The sequence below is a fragment of the Poecilia reticulata genome, chromosome 21 (genome assembly GCF_904066995.2).
Source record: "Poecilia reticulata chromosome 21, P_reticulata-male-v2, whole genome shotgun sequence".
NCBI lineage: Eukaryota > Metazoa > Chordata > Actinopteri > Cyprinodontiformes > Poeciliidae > Poecilia > Poecilia reticulata.
Window position 1 is genome coordinate 915,001 of NC_088850.1, and position 15,670 is coordinate 930,670.

At 42.9% G+C, this 15,670-nt stretch overlaps 1 long non-coding RNA gene across 3 annotated transcripts; it reads right to left on the reverse strand.

Annotated features, from left to right (window-relative positions):
* Window positions 1-3,126: 3,126 nt before the first annotated feature.
* LOC145549787 (uncharacterized) lies at window positions 3,127-4,808 on the reverse strand. Of its 3 annotated transcripts, none has more exons than XR_014085634.1 (3): window positions 4,738-4,808; window positions 3,666-3,923; window positions 3,127-3,555 (listed from the first exon to the last, which is right to left on the reverse strand). It is a non-coding gene; the product is annotated as an uncharacterized LOC145549787 (long non-coding RNA). The 3 variants fall into 3 exon arrangements; XR_014085635.1 differs by having other exon boundaries at window positions 3,666-3,926; window positions 4,738-4,786; XR_014085633.1 differs by lacking the exon at window positions 4,738-4,808 and having other exon boundaries at window positions 3,666-4,011.
* Window positions 4,809-15,670: the final 10,862 nt, after the last annotated feature.

Here is a 15,670-nt window from a genome sequence, read left to right on the forward strand (position 1 = left end):
GCAGAAATAAAAAGAAATTTTAAAATAAGAAGCAAACAATAAATTGTACAAAGTTGAGTTTTCAGGTTTTTGACTTGTGATTCAAACAGTTTCTACTGTCAGCAGGAAAATAAATCCTGTTTTAATGTTCTGGATTTTTTTGGGAGTTTTATCTGAAGCTGTAGATTCATTTGACTTTAGGGCTGTTGTAAACAATTATTTTAGTAATCGAGTAATCTATAGATTTTTCTTACGATTAATCGAGTAATCGGATAAAAACAATTATGAAATAAAATATTGGTAAATCTTCCATAACACCAGTGTTACTATCGGATATCAACATCAGTCTATTTTTTCCACCTTTGAGCTTCCCTACCAGTTACTGTTTTGTAGACCGGGGGAGCAACACGGGATATTTACGGCTCCTCCGTTCAGAAACTCATCTACCAGCCATGTTCCGCCTCCCGTTTGTTCAGACCGGGATGATATCAGTTTATTGTGCGGTTCGTCCGTAAAGCTGCTCTGACCCTGTAAGCATCAACCCTCAGCCGTGTTCAGTCTCTCCGCTCACCTGTAGAAATCCTCCTCAGCTTCTTCCCGCCGTTCAACCAGCAGCTCCGGAGCAGAAAGGCTGCCGAACTCCCGGCATCGCGCCGGTCATTTTAAGGATGTTTATTGGTCCCACAAAAACGATGAAAACCCGGAATTATCACCAATCAGTAAAATCCCTGCGGGCCGAACTTGAAGATTGGACGTTATGCCGCTAACACGTAGCTTCCGTCAACAACTCAGAGGCGGAAGTCAGAGCTCCGCGCAACCCAAATAATGTTCCGGCTGAAACACGGTGCGCTAAATGATAAAACATAAATTAACGAAGCTTCGAGGCAGGTCAATTTTCCTCAAGGAATTTTAATAATCGAGGTACTCGAATCACTCGAGGAATCGATTCAGCCCTATTTGACTTTACATTTTTTTAACATTTATCAGCTGAATTTTGATCAACTTTTGTTGTTTTCATAGTTTCCTGTACTGATAAAACCTCTAGAATCTGAATCCTCTTCACATTTCTCTCCTCTCTGAACCTCCAGACCAACTGATGTCTCCAGCAGCAAAGTCTTCAGAAAGTTTCTGATTTTGTGTTTGAAATCTCTGCAGTGAACCTGGACCAAAGTTCAGCTCTAGTTCTTTTGAAACATTGTCATATTTCCAGTCACCATTTTGCTTCACTATGTTTCCAGGAGCTCTGATCCAGTTTGATTCGTCTCCATGGCAACGAAGCATAGACTCAAGGATCTTTGACAGCTCAGAGGGTTTTAATTCTTTTCGTCTGATTTCACATGAAATGTTGAACTGTTTGTTCCATTTTCTCACAGTCTCCATTTTATCATCTAACTCTCTCTCTACCGTCTCAGGGTCTCCATCTGCACAGATCATCATGTAGCTGTTACAGATAACAGCAGATGGTTCTAATTTTTCCTTTAAATCATTAATAATGATGATGCGGAGGAGCTGAGCGAGGCAGCTTCCTCCAGGCAAACCAGAGGAACCTTTATGGATGGAAAGAAAACTTTTTATCAGTTTAAGAGCCGAATCTGAGAAACCAGATTCCTCCAGGTTTGTAATCAGCAAATCATGACTGATGGAGTCGAAGGAAGAAGTGAAATCCAGGAGCACAGCTCCTACTGCTCTTGTATCAGTTTCTAGTTGCTCCAGTTTTTCTTTAAGTGTTTCTGCAGATGTTTTTTCATTCCCAATAAAGAACGATTTGAACTGCTCATAAAGAATGACATCAAATACATAACTTAATATGATGTGTAACCTGTCAGCTCCACTGCTCTGTCTGATTTGGTTATAGTTGTCTGTTGAAAATGGGAATGATTTGATTTCTTTAAGCCCTTCAGGAAACTCACCAATCTTTGTGCATCCTTTCAGGATGTCACGGATGGGAGCAGAGATATAATCAGCTGCAAGTTTCAACAGTTCAGCCTCAGTTTTATCTATGACCTTAACCACATGATCACAGACGTACTCCAACCATCTTTTCACTGCTGTATATCTAGTCTCTTCAAAGCTAAATCCCCCACTTCTCCTTCTATTCCTCTGTCCACCTGCAATATCTTTAGGAAGAGATTCTGAATCTGTAGTTTCAGTGCTGGTTTTATAGGTTTGCTGTCCTGCCTCTGGGGCTTCAATCTCAGGGAGATGAAAAGGTGAAGTTTCTTCTGACTCTATAGCATCATTTTCATCTCCTTCTGGTGGATTCTGGGGTTTTGGTTTCAGATAATTATCAATCTTTTCCTGAAGTTTCTTTTTTATCTTTACAGAGTTATAGATTTTGTTTATCATTTTATATTTTACTTTATCTCTGTCAGATACAAAAGATTCCAACTTAGCATCCAACTTCAGTAAACAATAAATATCTTGGCTCTTTAATGGAGCATATTTATGTGCTACTTTGAGAAAGATCTTAGTAAACTCTTCCAGAGCTTTCTTTAAGTAGGGTAATTTGTTGGAATTTTCTTTTTCCTTAGGAAGAGTCAATTTACAGACTTCACTCCACTTACCAACTTTTATATCTTTCTGAAATTCCTCTCTGTCGAATTGGTTTGATCTAAAGTTTGCTTCACTCTGAGGGATCTTTCTACTGACCTTGACAGTAACGAGGTTATGGTCACTGCAGCCTGTAGGGATGTATTTTGGTTCTAAGCGGTCTGAAAGATTAGTGTAAATGTGATCAATACATGTTAGTGAATCTATAGTCACCCTGGTAGGATCTTTAACGATCTGTTTCCAAGCCTGTGTAAGATCACCAGCTTCTTTCTTCTCACCCTGTGTAAGATCACCAGCTTCTTTCTTCTCACCCTGTGTAAGATCACCAGCTTCTTTCTTCTCACCCTGTGTAAGATCACCAGCTTCTTTCTTCTCACCCTGTGTAAGATCACCAGCTTCTTTCTTCTCACCCTGTGTAAGATCACCAGCTTCTTTCTTCTCACCCTGTGTAAGATCATCAGCCTTTTTCTTCTCATCTGAGTTCCAGTCAATGTTAAAGTCGCCCATCAGGAAAATGTCTTTACCTTTATCATTCTTGGATATCAGATTTATTGTGTCCTTGATGTGTTTTAAATATTTTTTTTCATCTTTTGTAGGTCTGTAGCAACAACCCAGTAAAACTGGTCGGCCTTCAGGAAGCTGCATCTCAACCCAAATGATCTCAGCTTCAGGATTCTCCACATCAGCTTCAGCCTTCATCAGGTCGGGTCTTAATTTGGTTTTAATACGATCCTGAACATACAGAGCGACTCCACCTCCTTTAATGTTACTCTTGTCGTTTCTGTCTTTCCTCCACATGCTGAATCCTGGTATATAAACATCACTGTCTGCAACTTTGGTGTTTAGTTTAGTTTCACACAGAGCCACAACATGCAGCTTATCACGAGCAATAATGTGTTGAACTTCATGAGTTTTGTCTCTAAGACCATTAATGTTCAGCAGAGCCAGAGATAATTCTTCACTGATTGCCTGTGATGCTGTTGCCATGGTGATGACCTTCTCTGACCTCTCTGTTGTTCTCCAGACCTTAAAGACACAGAAACACTCAGATATTAAACCAACTTCCTGCTGAAGCTGATATCAGATTAAATCCACCTGCAGTTTGACATAAAATCTGATAAATATTAAATATTTACAGTCTGATCCTCCTGGATCCTTCAGATCAGCTTCTGACCTTTGACCTTCAGGATGGAGGAAGCTCTGACCTCTGGGTCTCCGTCTCTGTTTCCTCAGGAACAAACTGGTTTGATGTGGATCAGATCAGACTGGTTCTACTGGGAGGAAGTGATGATGATGATGATGATGATGATGATGATGATGATGATGATGATGATGATGATGATGATGATGATGATGATGATGATGATGATGATGATGATGATGATGATGAAGAGCTGCTGGAAAACAACACAGTTTACAGCAAAGATCCAACATCTATTAGTTTAAATGTACGGGGCAGATTTACTCTAGTAAGAGTTACTTTAATATATTTTATTCAAGTTGAAGTAAAAAGTTATTACTAAAAAACGACTCAGGTTATGAGTAACTGATCAGAACATCTGATTAATATTTTAAAATGATGTTAGAGAAAAAAGCATAAAGCTTTACTCAAATTCAGATATTTTAAAGAATAACACAATAAATAATATAAATATATAATATGATTACAAAATAACTAATTTTTAATTTTATATGGGGGTTTTTTTTACATGCTTTTTCTCCAATCAGTGAAGTAACAGTAATGATACTTTATAATATTTGGACTGAAGTAAAGCAACTGAAATTAAAAATACTTTTAAAAAATCAATAATGTAAAATAAAGTTACGAGACATCCATTAGCAACAGATATAAAACACAGTGACAGTACAGGTCAAAGGTCATTAATGCTTCTGCAAACAGAAAAAAATCATTTATCATCAACAGCATTAATGAAACTGTTTTAAAATATGAAAGTTGTTTGAATTTAATAAAACTGTGGAAAATGAGAAGTGATGGTGAATCAAATCATCCATGAAATAGACATGAGTTTCTACCAAACACTGAATTTATGGAAAAATATTATAGATAATGAGAAATATATACATATACACATAGTCAGATATAAGCACATTTAAAGCTGCTTGTATTAAGTTAAACTCAAGAAATGTTGCCAACAGCTGTTATAACTTTCTATAACTTCATGTTAAATCTGTAAAGTTTCCTCTCACCTCTGAGGTCGATGTGAGTCAAACGGTGAATCAATCGCAGGTCGAACTCTTTCTGCTTCTTCAGCCTTTATATTCTGACTCCGTCTGAAACACCAGAGCTCCTCCTCCTCCTTTTCATCCTCCTCTTTCTCTTTCTCCTCCTCCTCCTCCTCCTCCTCCTCCTCCTCCTCCTCCTCCTCCTTTTCATCCTCCTCTTTCTCTTTCTCCTCCTCCTCCTGGACTCGGATCATTTTCTTTAACGCTACGACTCTTGACTGTTACAGTCAACAGTCAGAACTTCCTGTCCATCAGCTGTTCCTGGTTGGACCTGTTCTGGTCCAGGTGAGGCCACACCTGAGGAGGCATGCTGGGTATTCAGCAGGAACATCATCAACACGTCAATCATCCAGCAGATCAACGGAGACAGAACATCTGATGAAGGCTGACAGCTGATCATTTCCTCCTCAGCTTCATTCTCTGCTTCATGAATGTGGACAGGCTGGTGGTGAGACTGAAGCTGCTGAAACGTGAACAGCTGAACTGCTGCTGGTGACACGTGTGAAATAAACAAGTTTAGAGTCAATTATTAATGAGATTAAAAACCTGAGTCATGAGAACTGAAAGACATTATTCAGTTTATAAAAGCAACAACATGATACTTTTATCTAAATCTCCAACAGGATCCTCCAGTTGCTTCCAAACATATTAAAGTTATCACATCTGCTCTAACATTTATTGAACTTTATCTAAATATTTTCCTGAAAGCTCCAAGTAGTCGACGGTTGGCAGACGTTGGTTCAACACCTGATTCTTCTCACCTGCTTTTCTATCATCCATTCAGAACAAAATGACTGAGCTGAGATCCTGTGGAGCTTCCAGACAGGATGGTGATGGAGAACCAACCAGACATTGTGGTGGTGGATAAACAGAGGAAAGCCGTTGTGGTGGATGTAGCAACACCAAGAGATTACAACACCAGGACTCTGCTTTGCTCTGAGTTCGTCTCCCGGATTTCCACACAATCGTTTTAAAGTTGGACTGCGGCGGCATCATCCGCCTCCATGAAGCGGTTTGGGGTTTGGCATCGGCGCCATTTCACCTCCTGCTGTGGCGAGACAAGCGGGCCACGCCTGGTCCTGATGTTTTAATTTGCAGTGGCTATTTTTTCTATTTCTTTACTCATTTTGTTTACGGCCCTTTTTGTTTATTTAGTCGGGTTGATATTGTTTTTCTTATTAGGTTTAAGATTGTTATATTGGTTAACTGCTTCTCTTTTGTTGTTTTGCAGTTGCTGAGGTTCGGTGTTGGTGTTGGTGTTGGTGTGGTGACGGTGTTGGTGTTGGTGTGGTGACGGTGTTGGTGTGGTAACGGTGTTGGTGTGGTGACGGTGTTGGTGTGGTGACGGTGTTGGTGTGGTGACGGTGTTGGTGTTGGTGTGGTGACGGTGTTGGTGTGGTAACGGTGTTGGTGTGGTGACGGTGTTGGTGTGGTGACGGTGTTGGTGACGGTGTTGTTGTTGGTGTTGGTGTGGTGACTGTGTTGGTGTTGGTGACGGTGTTGGTGTGGTGACGGTGTTGGTGTGGTGACGGTGTTTGTGTTGGTGACGGTGTTGGTGTGGTGACGGTGTTTGTGTTGGTGACGGTGTTGGTGTGGTGACGGTGTTGGTGTGGTAACGGTGTTGGTGTGGTGACGGTGTTGGTGTGGTGACGGTGTTGGTGTTGGTGTGGTGACGGTGTTGGTGTGGTGACGGTGTTGGTGTTGGTGTGGTGACGGTGTTGGTGTTGGTGTGGTGACGGTGTTGGTGTTGGTGTTGGTGTTGGTGTGGTGACGGTGTTGGTGTTGGTGACGGTGTTGGTGTTGGTGTTGGTGTGGTGACGGTGTTGGTGTGGTGACGGTGTTGGTGTTGGTGACGGTGTTGGTGTTGGTGTTGGTGTTGGTGTGGTGACGGTGTTGGTGTTGGTGTGGTGACGGTGTTGGTGTTGGTGACGGTGTTGGTGTTGGTGACGGTGTCTTCCTCTTATGCATGCTGTGATTCTTGAGTTTGGGTCTCACTGCGTCTGGTGTTGAAGGTTTTTTTTGGTTTGCTGTGTTTGGCTGATGCCAACCCTATAGCGCCCTCTCTGGCCGGTAACCTCAGCTACTACACTTTCTTCTATTTTCTTTGATTTTTCTTAATTTCTTTTGTTTCATCCTTAAAAGAAACTGGTTTTAAAAAGAAAACTTCTGAACTTCTCTATACTAGGACTGGAGCCTCACTAAGAGCCGTTCTTTGTTCTTGTAATGCTCTGCGTACACTGCAGTAGATATTATTTTATGTAATTATATACATTTATTTAATTAGCAAGTAAATAAAACACAAGAATGAAAGAGCACCCAGAGCATGTGCATTATTTAGAGATTGTTTTTGTTCAAAGTGGCAGTTGTAAAGCCCAGTTCACTCTACACAATTTTAGAATTGTCGGCCGATTTTCAAAACCTGAGAGAGCACACACTAGCCGACCAAAATCGTAGGAATAACGCGTTCGGTCAGGATGCCTCCTGGACGCCTCCCTGGTGAGGTGTTCAGGTCCCAACGGGAAGAGGGGGAGACCCAGGACACGCTGGAGGGACTATGTCTCTCTATGGCCTGGGAACGCCTTGGGGTTCCTGGAGGAGCTGGAAGAAGTGGCTGGGGAGGGAAGTCTGGACCTCCCTTCTGAAGCTGCTGCCCTCGGGACCCGACCCCGGATAAGCAGAAGATGGATGGATGGATGGATGGATGGATGGATGGATGGATGGATGGATGGATGGATGGATGGATGGATGGATGGATGGATGGATGGATGGATGGATGGATGGATGGATGGATGGATGGATGGATGGATGGATGCTTTCTTTTACTTTCTCCACCACTGGTCATCGGGGCCCTCGGGGCAGTCATCCCCAAACTAGAGCCAAGATACTGGAGGAGAACCTGAAGCTCCCAGGCCTCTGGTAGAGGACCTAAGCTCAGAGGATGAAAGAGAGAGAGAGACCACCTGCGGAGGGCGAGAAAGGAATTTAAATATGTAATATATGTATGTATCTTTTTTGGAGGTTGTGGATATTTTAAATAATAAAATAGTGAAAACAGCATTTTATTGCCCATTTTGAATGTTTGACAGATGGTTCAGTCTTTTTGAGGTTCTACATCATCAGGTGGTCTCAGTAAGTTTCAAGGTTCTGCAAAGGCATTTAGAAAACAACACAGCAATGAACTGACATTAGAAAATATGATTTGTACTATTGAACACTTTAGTACCGTATTTTAACTTGAGTAAACTTCTGACTGATCAACTTTTACTTGATGAAACTTTGTCCATCTATGCATCACCCACCACTGGAGCTCCACTAAGGACCAGTGATAATGCAGCCTGCTGAATGTGACGAGTCGCCAGTCAGAAAGAGACGTGAATCCAGGACATCAGAGGCTAAACATCCTCTATAAACCATCACTTCTCCCCAGTCGGCCATGTTTGTTTACTCTGAGCTCACATTTAGTCTTGGGAGGTTTCATGAGGTTTCCTGTGTAACATGTGAATGTTGTGAGATCGGTCAGTGTGTTGCTCCTGGCCTGAGACTCGACGCCACACACCTCGTCTCTACCTGAAGGTCTGCAGGAAGAACCCAGTAAACTGGTGACAAGTAGCTGAGTTACTGGACTGACTGCTGGAAGTTATTGGTCTCCTTCAGTTGGAGCTTCTGACCACTGCAGTCGGCTCAGCTTCTAACCGTCAGGATGGAGGAACCATAAATCTGCTGCAGGGACCTGAAAGCTGACGGCTTCAGGAATCTATGCTGAGGTTGGTCTCAGTCTCTCTTTCATTTATGTTTCATTTCAAACTCAGAGCTGTGAACAAACAGGTTCATCTGGAGTCTACTGGTCCTACTGGGTTGTCTGGAAGGACTGGAGGAAGTCCAGAATCAACAGAAGACCTTTACACATACAGGTGTGGCTGCACCTGAGAAGGCATGAAAGGTATTTCAATAAGAGCCACAACTAAAGTCAAAGCTTTCTGGAGAACAAAGAGATTAATGAAAAAACATTTGACAGTTATGATTCATAACTTTTCTATTTCTATCACCTTGTTTCTTTCATTTAAAATTCTGGAGACTTTGATCAGAAATCTGAATATAGGAAGTGAGAAAATTTATTTATGAAACATTTCACATAAATAAAGTCACATAAACAACCTTCAATTATACAAAGAATAAAAACAAGAATTGTTGTGAGTGGTTTGTGGTGGTGAGAACGAACGCAGAGACCCAGGTAGTGATGAAGAAGATGATGAATTTACTGATGAATGTGGCTCAAAACAGTCCAGATCAGGCAGCGCAGCAGAGACACTAGCACACAGCTAAATACCGTTAGCAACTGACAAAAGACTGAACATGGAGCAAAGTAACCTGAGGACTATCCAGTTCAACTGAGAACTACAGACGACAAAGATCTGACCAAGGACAGAGACAACAGGTGGGCTTAAATACACAGGGAGGAATTAGGGAGGAGGCAGGACTCACAGGGAACAGGATCAAAATAAGATGGAGAAACCTGAACTAAACATACAGAGAACTCAGGAAAACCTAAATCCTGACAAGAATAAGAAGCACAATAACAAAAACCTGGTAAATAAAAAGTGTTTCCAAATGCTTTTTTAAACCCTGGACAGAGCCAGTCAAACGGAGCCGCAGGGGGAAACTGTTCCACAGCCTGGGGGCCCCCGACCAGGGCCATGACAGGGCCCTCGACCAGGGACAGGTCTACGTGGAGCATAGAAGCTGAAAGCTGCTCCTGCAACCGCAGCAGAATTTAATGTGTTTTGATCTGAATCTGTTCAGTGATTAATTAACTAACTAAATATTATCAAGGTGAAGCTCAGGGAAACACCAGATCCTCCTCCTCCTCCTCCTCCTCCTCCTCCTCCTCCTCCTCCTCCTCCTCCTCCTCCTCCTCCTCCTCCTCCTCCTGGACTCGGATCCTTTTCTTTCTCCTCCATGTTCCAGTCAACAGTCAGAACATCCTGTCCATCAGCTGTTTCTGGTTGGACCTGTTCTGGTCCAGGTGAGGCCACACAGGAGGAGGCATGCTGGGTATTCAGCAGGAACATCATCAACACGTCAATCATCCAGCAGATCAACGGAGACAGAACATCTGATGAAGGCTGACAGCTGATCATTTCCTCCTCAGCTTCATTCTCAGCTTCATGAATGTGGACAGGCTGGTGGTGAGACTGAAGCTGCTGAAACGTGAACAGCAGAACTGCTGCTGGTGACACGTGTAAAATAAACAAGTTTAGAGTCAATTATTAATGAGATTAAAAACCTGAGTCATGGGAACTGAAAGACATTATTCAGTTTATAAAAGCAACAACATGCTACGTTTATCTAAATCTCCAACAGGATCCTCCAGTTGCTTCCAAACATATTAAAGTTATCACATCTGCTCTAACATTTATTGAACTTTATCTAAATATTTTCCTGAAAGCTCCAAGTAGTCGACGGTTGGCAGACGTTGGTTCAACACCTGATTCTTCTCACCTGCTTTTCTATCATCCATTCAGAACAAAATGACTGAGCTGAGATCCTGTGGAGCTTCCAGATCCAGACAGACAGGATGGTGATGGAGAACCAACCAGACATTGTGGTGGTGGATAAACAGAGGAAAGCCGTTGTGGTGGATGTAGCAACACCAAGAGATTACAACACCAGGACTCTGCTTTGCTCTGAGTTCGTCTCCCGGATTTCCACACAATCGTTTTAAAGTTGGACTGCGGCGGCATCATCCGCCTCCATGAAGCGGTTTGGGGTTTGGCATCGGCGCCATTTCACCTCCTGCTGTGGCGAGACAAGCGGGCCACGCCTGGTCCTGATGTTTTAATTTGCAGTGGCTATTTTTTTTTCTATTTCTTTACTCATTTTGTTTACGGCCCTTTTTGTTTATTTAGTTGGGTTGATATTGTTTTTCTTATTAGGTTTAAGATTGTTATATTAGTTAACTGCTTCTCTTTTGTTGTTTTGCAGTTGCTGAGGTTCGGTGTTGGTGTTGGTGACGGTGTTGGTGTTGGTGTTGGTGTTGGTGACGGTGTTGGTGTTGGTGTTGGTGTTGCTGAGGTTCGGTGTTGGTGTTGGTGTGGTGACGGTGTTGGTGTTGGTGTTGGTGTTGCTGAGGTTCGGTGTTGGTGTTGGTGTGGTGACGGTGTTGGTGTTGGTGTTGGTGTTGCTGAGGTTCGGTGTTGGTGTTGGTGTGGTGACGGTGTTGGTGTTGGTGTTGGTGTTGCTGAGGTTCAGTGTTGGTGTTGGTGTTGGTGTTGGTGACGGTGTTGGTGTTGGTGTTGGTGTTGTGTTTGTGTTGCTGAGGTTCGGTGTTGGTGTGGTGACGGTGACGGTGTTGGTGTTGGTGTGGTGACGGTGTTGGTGTTGGTGACGGTGTTGGTGTTGGTGTTGGTGTTGTGTTGGTGTTGCTGAGGTTCGGTGTTGGTGTGGTGTTGGTGACGGTGTTGGTGTTGGTGTGGTGACGGTGTTGGTGTTGGTGACGGTGTTGGTGTTGGTGTTGGTGACGGTGTTGGTGTTGGTGACGGTGTTGGTGTTGGTGTGGTGTTGGTGTTGGTGTTGGTGTTGGTGTTGGTGTCTTCCTCTTCTACATGCTGTGATTCTTGAGTTTGGGTCTCACTGCGTCTGGTGTTGAAGGTTTTTTTTGGTTTGCTGTGTTTGGCTGATGCCAACCCTATAACGTCCCCTCCGGCCGGTAACCTCAGCTACTACACTTTCTTCTATTTTCTTTGATTTTTCTTGATTTCTTTTGTTTCATCCTTAAAAGAAACTGGTTTTAAAAAAACATTTTAAAAAGAATTTAACAAATGTTTTTTTTTATCATTTTGAACCTCAGGTGTTTTAATCCATGCATACCTGAACCTGTGTGCCTTAAACCAAAGGAAATATTCCCTGGGTGAAATTCCCAGGGTGGCGTTGATGGGCAACCTACTAAAGCTAAAAGTTCACCAAATCAGTTTCCACCTAGTGTCACCACATTTTTGGTGTTGTTGGCAGGATTATGCTCTTTATGAACATCTGAGACAAGCATTTGAGTTTTTCAATATTTGTGTTTGTGTATTTTTTGTTGTTTGTGCAGATTGGCCGACCCGGAGACAGATCAGCAGTGGTTCCATGTAGATCTTCAAAGTGGTGGGTGAGGTGTTACTAGGGTAACCTTAGGTTGTTGGTTTATTATTTTGCACTGCAGTAATCATAGGAAGCAGCATAAGCTTGTGATAATTATGGAAGAAGAGATTCAGGAACTTAAAAAGCTGGTAGCAAAGCTTAAGAGCTCACAATGAGCAGTTGCGACAAAGGCAGGCTAGCTTAAGTGCTCAGCCGTCCACTTCTTCAGCATTGCCTAATGCCCCTCCTACGCCTAGTCTCCCTGCAGCAGAGAGCCTGATTTTTGTGCCTAGAGATAGGAAATGTCCTCTTTAGAGGAAGGACAGGCATAGGATTGAGTTAGTGGATGGAGGAAGCGAAGGTGTGTATGAGAGCGACATCTATCTGTGGCTGACCAAGCGTTTTCCCTGTTTGATCACTTGGATGGAGAGGCTAGGAATGAAATAAAGTATCGCTCTAGTGCCGAGAGGGAGGACCCTGCTAGGATATTTGAAACCTTACAGGAATTGTATGGTTGCTCAGAGTCATGTGTTGCTCTGCAGGAGGCCTTCTTCTTTTCCAGAAGACGACAAGAGGGAGAGAGTCTTCAGGAGTTCTCCCTCGCATTAATGGGTCTTATGGAGAAGGTAAAGCAGCGCGCACCTGCTGGTATGTTGAGTTCTGAGACGCTGCTAAGAGATCAGTTTGCTGAGCAGGTGTTGGATGGTTCATTGCGTCGTGAGCTGAAGCAGCTGGTACGATGAGGCCAGACAGCACTTTGCTTGGAAGGAACCATAAATCTGCTGCAGGGACCTGAAAGCTGACGGCTTCAGGAATCTATGCTGAGGTTGGTCTCAGTCTCTCTTTCATTTATGTTTCATTTCAAACTCAGAGCTGTGAACAAACAGGTTCACCTGGAGTCTACTGGTCCTACTGGGTTGTCTGGAAGGACTGGAGGAAGTCCAGAATCAACAGAAGACCTTTTCACATACAGGTGTGGCTGCACCTGAGAAGGCATGAAAGGTATTTCAATAAGAGCCACAACTAAAGTCAAAGCTTTCTGGAGAACAAAGAGATTAATGAAAGGACATTTGACAGTTATGATTCATAACTTTTCTATTTCTATCACCTTGTTTCTTTCATTTAAAATTCTGGAGACTTTGATCAGAAATCTGAATATAGGAAGTGAGAAAATTTATTTATGAAACATTTCACATAAATAAAGTCACATAAACAACCTTCAATTATACAAAGAATAAAAACAAGAATTGTTGTGAGTGGTTTGTGGTGGTGAGAACGAACGCAGAGACCCAGGTAGTGATGAAGAAGATGATGAATTTACTGATGAATGTGGCTCAAAACAGTCCAGATCAGGCAGCGCAGCAGAGACACTAGCACACAGCTAAATACCGTTAGCAACTGACAAAAGACTGAACATGGAGCAAAGTAACCTGAGGACTATCCAGTTCAACTGAGAACTACAGACGACAAGGATCTGACCAAGGACAGAGACAACAGGTGGGCTTAAATACACAGGGAGGAATTAGGGAGGAGGCAGGACTCACAGGGAACAGGATCAAAATAAGACGGAGAAACCTGAACTAAACATACAGAGAACTCAGAAAAACCTAAATCCTGACAAGAATAAGAAGCACAATAATAACATAACAACCTGGTAAATAAAAAGTGTTTCCAAATGCTTTTTAAACCCTGGACAGAGCCAGTCAAACGGAGCCGCAGGGGGAAACTGTTCCACAGCCTGGGGGCCCCCGACCAGGGCCCTGACAGGGCCCCCGACCAGGGCCATGACAGGGCCCCCGACCAGGGCCCGGTCAGGGCTTCCGATCAGGGCCCTGACAGGGCCCCCAACCAGGGCCCAGTCAGGGCCCCCGACTGGGGCCCGGTCTATGTGGAGCATAGAAGCTGAAAGCTGCTCCTGCAACCGCAGCAGAATTTAATGTGTTTTGATCTGAATCTGTTCAGTGATTAATTAACTAACTAAATATTATCCAGGTGAAGCTCAGGGAAACACCAACCTCCTCCTCCTCCTCCTCCTCCTCCTCCTCCTCCTCCTCCTCCTCCTCCTGTACTCGGATCCTTTTCTTTCTCCTCCATGTTCCAGTCAACAGTCAGAACTTCCTGTCCATCAGCTGTTTCTGGTTGGACCTGTTCTGGTCCAGGTGAGGCCACACCTGAGGAGGCATGCTGGGTATTCAGCAGGAACATCATCAACACGTCAATCATCCAGCAGATCAACGGAGACAGAACATCTGATGAAGGCTGACAGCTGATCATTTCCTCCTCAGCTTCATTCTCTGCTTCATGAATGTGGACAGGCTGGTGGTGAGACTGAAGCTGCTGAAACATGAACAGCTGAACTGCTGCTGGGTCGGTGGAGGACCTGTGATGCTGTGGGCCTGTTTCTGTTTCACCTGTGACTGAAGCTCAGCAGACAGACACAGAGCTGCAGCTTCTGTTCAAGTTTCATCTGATTTTACTGAAGGAAACTGATTTGTAAAAAAAAATATGTTGCCTGATTTTGTTCATTTTTGTTGCTTATATGAATTATTGGCATTTTTATCCTTAAAATATCCACATTTGTTTTGGTCTGTCTGATGATGTAACTTTTAAATATCAAAATATTTATAATTTGTTCACTTTCTCAGTATTTCAATAGACTTTTTATCAAATCCTTTTCCCTTTTACTTTAGTAAAACATGTTACAGTGTTTCTAATCTTCAGTATAATTTTATGTTTTCTGCTCTCTGATTGGTGGATCTGTCTTTAGCGTCTTTATCGATTTTTTTCTCTATTTGGCAGATAACAGCAGATCATTAATGAAAGTTTTTCTGCTTTATAAACAATGAAAAATGTATTTTATATCAGTAAACTTCATTTTACATTCAAACTGTAAACTTCCTGTAAACAGCGTGTTGAGTCTGCTGCCCTCTGCTGGTGGAAGCTTAAATCACCACCAGACTCACCACACCGGTGTTTCTGCTTCCTGCACGTTTTAATCTGTTTATAATGTTTTATTTCTCTCTACAGGAGGACAGCTTGATTCTCCTGAGGAGCCTAACTGGAAACCAGTAAAACCCAAAGATGTTACAATATAAACACCAGCGTCATGTTTACAGGAAGAGCTCAGTTCACACAGACTCACTGGAAACACCGTCATTCATAAACTGGATTCACAGCGAAGTTCAGTCACACCGAGGAGGAAACAGATCAGATTCATATGATCATGTTTACAGAAAAATCATCAGAACTTTAACACTTTGACTCTGGTTCTCAGTATTTTTGTTTTCTTTTGTTTTTGGGCCGGTTCTTGTAGTTGGAAGAGATTTGTGTTACACTGTTCTGCTTTCTCCTACATCTCCCAGAATGCACCTGGACATGTCCGTCCTCATATCCCGATAAACCACAGAGGAAAACAAGTTAACTGTGGTAAAGAAGCTATTTCCTGTTTTCCGTGGCCTCCTTGGCAGACTGTTGTCTGATTGGCTGACAGAAGAGGCCCCGCCCCCTCCTCCAACCTCCTCCCAGTTGGACATTTGACCCACTCCTCCCAGTATCATTCTGGTTCTGTGCGCTCGTTTGGTTCAGTTCCGAACAGGAGCGGCTCAGAAACACACAAACACAAAGTTATATGGAAGCCCATTACTGTCAAAATAACAAATTTTAGCAAAGAAAATAAACTGTAAAAACTCTTATTGTCTTTTTTGTTTTGCTCAGTTTGAGTCCCTCTTTGCTTCCAATTCACCTCATAAAAGCAGAATCTCATCTTAACCTGATTGTT